Source organism: Micromys minutus (genome assembly GCF_963924665.1).
Source record: "Micromys minutus genome assembly, chromosome: 3".
NCBI classification, from domain to species: Eukaryota; Metazoa; Chordata; class Mammalia; order Rodentia; family Muridae; genus Micromys; species Micromys minutus.
The window spans coordinates 62257634-62264501 of record NC_137972.1 but is presented as its reverse complement, the minus strand read 5'-3'; the positions used below and the strand labels follow the sequence as shown (position 1 = coordinate 62264501).

General features: G+C 29.9%; 1 long non-coding RNA gene across 1 annotated transcript; it reads left to right on the top strand.

Moving 5' to 3' along the window:
• Positions 1-1467: 1467 nt before the first annotated feature.
• Positions 1468-6027, top strand: LOC308418737. Its single transcript, XR_013974966.1, has 3 exons — positions 1468-3150; positions 4084-4163; positions 5424-6027. It is a non-coding gene; the product is annotated as an uncharacterized lncRNA (long non-coding RNA).
• The last annotated feature ends 841 nt before the right edge of the window (positions 6028-6868 follow it).

The window sequence follows — 6868 nt, the reverse complement described above, 5'->3', positions numbered from 1 at the left end:
GTCTACCTCTCAGCTTGTTTCTACTTGTATTTAGTTTTTAAATCTCATCTGAAAATATTTGACAGCTGAAAAAAACTAAGATTTCTATCTTTGTAGAACCTTCCTTTGTACCTTCAACTACCACTGTATACAAATGCCATTGCTCTTTATTTTTAATGAGTCTTTTAATAATAGAAGTATAAAAACTTATTTTGTATTTAATTCACATATTTACTTTGTGTGTGCTTTGTTTTAATAGAGCTACTTTTGCCCATAGGTAGAATTCCTGATAAGATTTCCTCAATACATTTTATTAAAAATATTAGGTAAATGGTTTTATGTGGAAAATATGGTCTAAGCCTCAGCATAATGTTGCAAGTCACTTTGTTTACATAGTATATTTCTTGTGTTTATAGATAGGTATGCTAAACAGTTGGACAGTAATCATTCAGGTTGCTAAGTGTTTGGTCCAAAATACAAGTTTATTTTTGCTGTTAAATGGAACTTGACTTTTTATGGCTCATTATGTTGGTATAATAGTAAAGGATAAATTATCTGAGCATTGTGTTAAAGACCTCTTTTACCATTTTGTGTCTGTGCGTGTTTCTGTGAGTATAGGTGTATTCTTAGTTACTTCTCAGTATAATTCAAATACAAGAATTATAGTCTCACTATTTTCTGAAAAGTATGTATGCTATATAAATGGCATGAAGTTTCATTTTATTTTTCTAATTATTAAAATATGATGTAATTTATTTTTCCAAATCATCAAGATCTATGAGAATTTCATGTGTTGTACTCATCTGATACATGGCAAAAATGGAACTTTCTTAGTACTGAAAATTTCATACCCAGCCTCTAATAAAAGTAAAGGTACTGATACCGAGCAATTTTACAATGCAGATGTCACATTGAGAATTTAAAAAGGGTATCATAGAGCTCTGAATTTTTCATATGTTTGAATCCAGAGTAAAAATTTATAAAAACTATACATTTACTCTATTCTCTGAATAGTTGAGTATAATTTGAGTTGCACATTAAAAAAAAAAAAGACAATGATGTGTTTTCAGTTGGCTCTTTGAGGATTAATGAGACTGCTGATTCAAGCCTGATTTTTTAATACACTTTTAAGTCAACATTCATGAAGTTTTCGTACTACCTCTTAGAACACTACAAAGTTTTGTATGTGTTCCCTTGTTGCATGACAATATTCAAGACAACTTTGTAAATATTAGTCAAATACAAAATTTTAACATCTAGTCCTTCTAGATGTATAGAGTGTCACAGGGTATAATTTTGTAACTATTGAATTATAAATGTTCATGCTTCTTAAATTTATAGAGTGTAAGTTGTGTTGTTTGTTACTTGTTAATAAATAACATAGAGGAATGAGAAAGAGTATTTAAGTTTAACTTTGTCTATTCATCTCCTGGAAAAATTTTATTAACCTTAGTTTAAGGCTTATTGGATACACAAGTCTGTTATTAATGGCATAATTTATAGTTCTGTGGTTGTCATAATAAAAGAGCAATATCTAAATATTTTTATGTAGGCATTATAGGAAATATCCCTTGGAACAGTTTTTTTTTACATCTGTGAGTGAATTATTAATATAATATTATATTTATGTTGCATAAGAGCATTCAAGACATGCTGTAAATATGCATATATTTATGTCAGTATGAAAAAATCCATTTTATACATGCATTCTTAACAACACACAAGTATGTAATTATTTCATTGTAACCTATTATTAATTAAATTATACCATTAAATTCTTTCACAAATAGTAGATAACTACTATTAAATAGAATAAGCCAGTTTTCAGTATACTGTTTACATGAAGCAATGTGGAAAAATGTGGGGTGCCTTTTATCTCTTAAGAGATGAATTTTCAAATTATTTACAAATTGTAAATTAAATAGAAAAATCTTAAAACATTATTACTTGATGATGAACCATTGGCACATTTATATACTTTTACTTGCAGTGATTGTATTTACATATTTAAGTTAAAATAGTATATGGTACTGTTTATGTTTATATTGTGGATTACCATTTGTTCTCCTGGTTTACAAATTATAAAGTTAGCATTTTATTTATAATACAGTTATGTCTGCAGTCTCAATGTTATAACTAAGTTTAATTTATGGTAGACCCTGTAATGGTTTATAAACTTTTTATTTTTTTATACATTATTATGCAATTTTAAAATATTGTATATTTTTCATCAGTATTATTAAAGCTAAATATCTAGTGTATTGTAAGAAATGTGAGCCTTATCACATTAAATGCAATCAATAGAAATTAAAATCAGAGGTGGGTTTAATGAGCAACATTTATCCCAGCACCTGCCACGATTATACACAGCTCCATACTCAGTGTGAGGACAGACTGAGTTCTTTATGCCTTGTGTTAAAAGGAAGCATGAAAATAAAGAGAATCCGAATACCTACCTACAACACAAGGAATTCTAAGACAATGGTTTTCCTTTTTTGTGATTTTAAAAGTTATTTCCTAAGATTTCATCATTTGTGATTTTCAAATTAATATTTATTTGGTTGGGTACTACATTAGCCAATTATCAGATCTACGAAAAGAACATAAGATTGTAGCTTAGGGTGAATGTAATTGAACAAAGAAATATTTTATAAAAGTGGGGTTGCTGTGTTTTAAATTAATAAAGGAACAAGTTACCTTCTTTTAGACATTTTAGTTCATGCTAAAATAGTTAAGAAATTCCTAATTACATATATGTTGTCATTCAGGTACTTAATACTATGGTATCATCATATTTGTTATATTACAGTAATAATTGAAGATTTATGAAAATGAATTAAAATAAAGTATTCATGCTTGGAAATTGCCACATGAGACCACCTAGAATGAACAGTTTTTACACACAGAAAACATTTTCAGGAAGAATATTAACATTTTAACACTTGTCAATAGAAAGAAGATGACATATGTGTCCCTTGTACTTTATGAGGGCATTTACAAATAAGCCTCAAAACAAGAAGAAAATATTGAAAAGACAGTTTGTCACATCATGGGAGTGCTGGATTGCCGATCCAACTCTATATTCCTTGCAGCCTTTATAGTTTTTCACACAATTTGTGAAGAATGCTTGGAACTTAAGAATCTTATGCATCAGCCAAGATATAATTTCTGGTAAGTATTAAACTGTTTTTATTGTGAGTGATTCATTTGTGAATTTGATGCTGTAAAGAAATACCATGAACATGGAACTTTTTATAAAGAAAAATAGTTAACAGTAGTGTCTTACAGTTTCAGATAATTAGTTCATTTTTGTCATAGAGGGAAGCATAAAAGATGAGTATGGGGCAATTCCTATTCAAACTTTCACCTGTAGTAACTGAAAAAAAAGGTTTCAAGAGTAAAGCTAGATATCTGTAGACATGCTGATGGGTGTAGCATGATACATCACATAACTTTTTTCTTATGTCACATCTAGGATGAGTCGCAAGTTTTCTATCATACCTTTCTTAGAATATATCTTAGGACCACAAGCAGGTTGACCAACTACTTGTGATATAACTGAATAGCAGTAAGTGATTACTTTATTGAATGTGTTTTTCTTACCTCAGGGATTTCCAGTAGATATTCAGACATTTATAGATCGTCCATAGATTAAATGTCTATTGACATTTTAAGTAGTGACATTATTAACATAGAAACTTGAAGTGTTCAACAAGATAATTTAGCTGTTACTGCACCAACTGTACCTGAGATCTGTTCTCATCCACCATATACTTCCTAGAACTACAGTTCAAGGGTATGCCTTGCCTCAGGTACCTGCCGCACATACATGTACATAAACATGGATCTAAAGTAAGATTCTAGGGTCAAAGCTTATTAAGTACATGCACTACATTTTCAAGGACTTAAGTTCTATCTAGGCACATAACCACATCTGTCTTTGTAGGAACTGAAGCCTCTGCTCCATGAGGGTTCACATACACTTCACGAATAGAAAATGGATGGAAATGTTTGATATTAAATGTGAATTGTTTGTTCAAGACCTGGTTAATTCTCACTTGTTTCATATGCAGTATACTCTGTATTGGATCCTTTGCTTTATAGGTGCTCATGATGACATGCTAACCCTAACCTGAGGGCAGGTTGATGAATTGTTAGAAAATTTATATTCCTGAAAACTAGAGGTAAGAAAGGATTAGGCTTTTTTCCAATTAGGCCAAGAAAGGTAGTACTATTTGAAACATTATTTTCACACATTCTAGTTTCCTGAGGTATAGAAGTTGATTTTTTTTTCTCAGTGATGAGTATAGAACCTGAGTCTCACTATGACTGTAGTTTGAATCAGTTTATTTGTAAATGTTTAAGAGGTATGGTAGGCTATCATCAAATATCCTATGTGGTTGATACCACTGTTCACCAATCTCATGCCCTGGGACTAGAGCTGAACATTCTCATTCCTGAGCTATGCAGTTGTACTAATTGAAGCACTTATTCAGTACCAGCTAACAATATACTTAGACCTTTCACAGTCTTTTTAAGTTTATCTTAATGAATAAATACATGTATACATGTTATCATTTAGTTAATTGTCTTATATATTCCAGTAGTTACTTCACTTGTTCCTTGTAAAAACTGCGTTAACAGGGCTAGAGACATGGCTCGGATGTTAATATCGTTAACTGGTCTTCCAAAGGTCCTGAGTTAAATTCACAGGAACCACAGGGCAGCATGTAACAATTTATAATAGGATTTGATGCCCTTTAGCTCATACATCTGAAAACAGTAATAGTGTACTCACATGCACAAAATAATATTAAAAAAAAAAAAAAAAGGAAACAAAAATTGAGTTCTAGATATAGTAGTTAGTGAGTAATGTTTGTAAACTCCCCAACGATAATTCCTAGCCCCTATGCATGGTAACTTATGAACATCATACATATGTGCAAGCAAAGATCCATAGATAAAATAATAAAAAACATTTAAAAATGTGACCCAAACATTGTTAAGAATTTATTTGGGTTCAACGTTGAATAGGCATTCCATAATTTGAGGAGAGATTATGTTGGCAGGGGCATGATGCTGGTGGTCATTTTATATTTTTAACCAAGAATCAGAGAATGAAAATATAGGTGGATCGATTGGGGAAAATTAGGTTCAAGATGAAATGTATAAGTGTTTGTTTTTGTCAAAGTAGCAAGGGTAATGACTAGACAAAATAAATATTAAAATAACAAAACAAAACTGACATCCCAAATCAGAAAAACACTACAATATTAATATTATAAATTACCTGTATAAATAAAATTCTTTTGAGTAAATGAGATAATATCATGCCAAGAAATATGTTTTTATAATAAAAATGAATAAATGATAGTCTTTGATAATGAATTAATTGTTCTGTTTTTTTTTTCTTTTTTTTTTTTTTTTTTTCTGTGTCTTCTCAGGTGGTTACCAAAATGGATAGCCTTTGGATCTACAGCCATTATATAATCTAAAAGTGTGCATAAGTTGTTGGGAATCATAATAAAGCTCAGCAATTTGGACAGAGACTAGAATGTTGAGTTAAAGACAATTACTTTATCAAGATGTACTCTTTGATGCTGTTGCATTAACCCAAGGAGTTGAGACGCTGCTACATGGATAAGAATTGTGTGAATTGACATTGTTATCATCTCAGTGCTGTCATAAGTATGAAGTGTATTTCATGATACTTTTGAAGTTTTAGAGATTTTTCCCCAGTAGATTTTCTGTCTATCAAAGGGTTTAAGTAATGTGTAACGTGGCCTGACTTCAGTGTTGATATAGAAATAGAGCATGTACTGTTAGAACAGTATTTTAAGAAGCTATATTTTTATATACATCCCAAAGTTTTGGGGTTTTCTGGTATATGTTATGGGCTTTTATTTATAAATACTTGTTTTAAGCACAGCTTTTTATTTATAAAGATAATAGCTTTACAGTTACATGTCAAATTTTTATTACTTTGTAGTACATTGCATAGGTATATTGAGTCTACATTTGATTAAATACCTTAGCATGATTCATAAATTTGGCCATTAAAATTACAGGAATATTAGTTAACATTACTATTATTTATGTATTTGTATGTATTTATATGTATACATTTATTTATGTATTTATTATTAAATCATGCTACTCATTTCTGTTCATTGTTTTGAGTTTCCATGCTATGTTATTTATTAGTGCATCTGTAAGAAAATCATCATGTATGTCAGATGAATTACTATGTGTTATACATTCTGTTTTATTACTAAGTTGTTCATAAATTGTGCATTAAATACAAAATGTTCTCTTATGCCATTGTTTTGTGGTTTCTTTTGCAAGCGTCATTTTGTTCATATCATACGTACTTGTGTTATCACTCTAGTTTTGCATCAGATTTTTTCCATCTTTTTTTTGTTCCTCATTATTAACATGCTAGAATATTTAATAAAATATTTCAATAATACTTCTCAAACTTGCATATTAGAAAAACATAATTTGCTTTATGACTGTTTTCTTTCTTCTATTGTTAATTACTGATTATACTATCTTACCTGTTCTATTTAGTTCAGACTCTTTTCTCTTATTTTTCAGAATATTTACTGAATAAGATATGTAGTCAATTTTTCCCTCAGAGTTGATGCTTACAAATACTTGTCAAGCTGGAAAAGTACATTTTTACTTTTATTTGCATCACACTTAATAGACTAGAGTATAGATTGCTTTAAATTGAGTCTTCATATACAACCTCAAGGTATGTACTTCTGTTTGTAACTAAATGTTTTCTTACCTATGCATTCACTCTATTTTGTATTATGCCTGGTAAAATCAAGTCAGTATGTGGGCTTATGTAATTAACTTTCTAATAGCCTCCATTCTGTTTCTA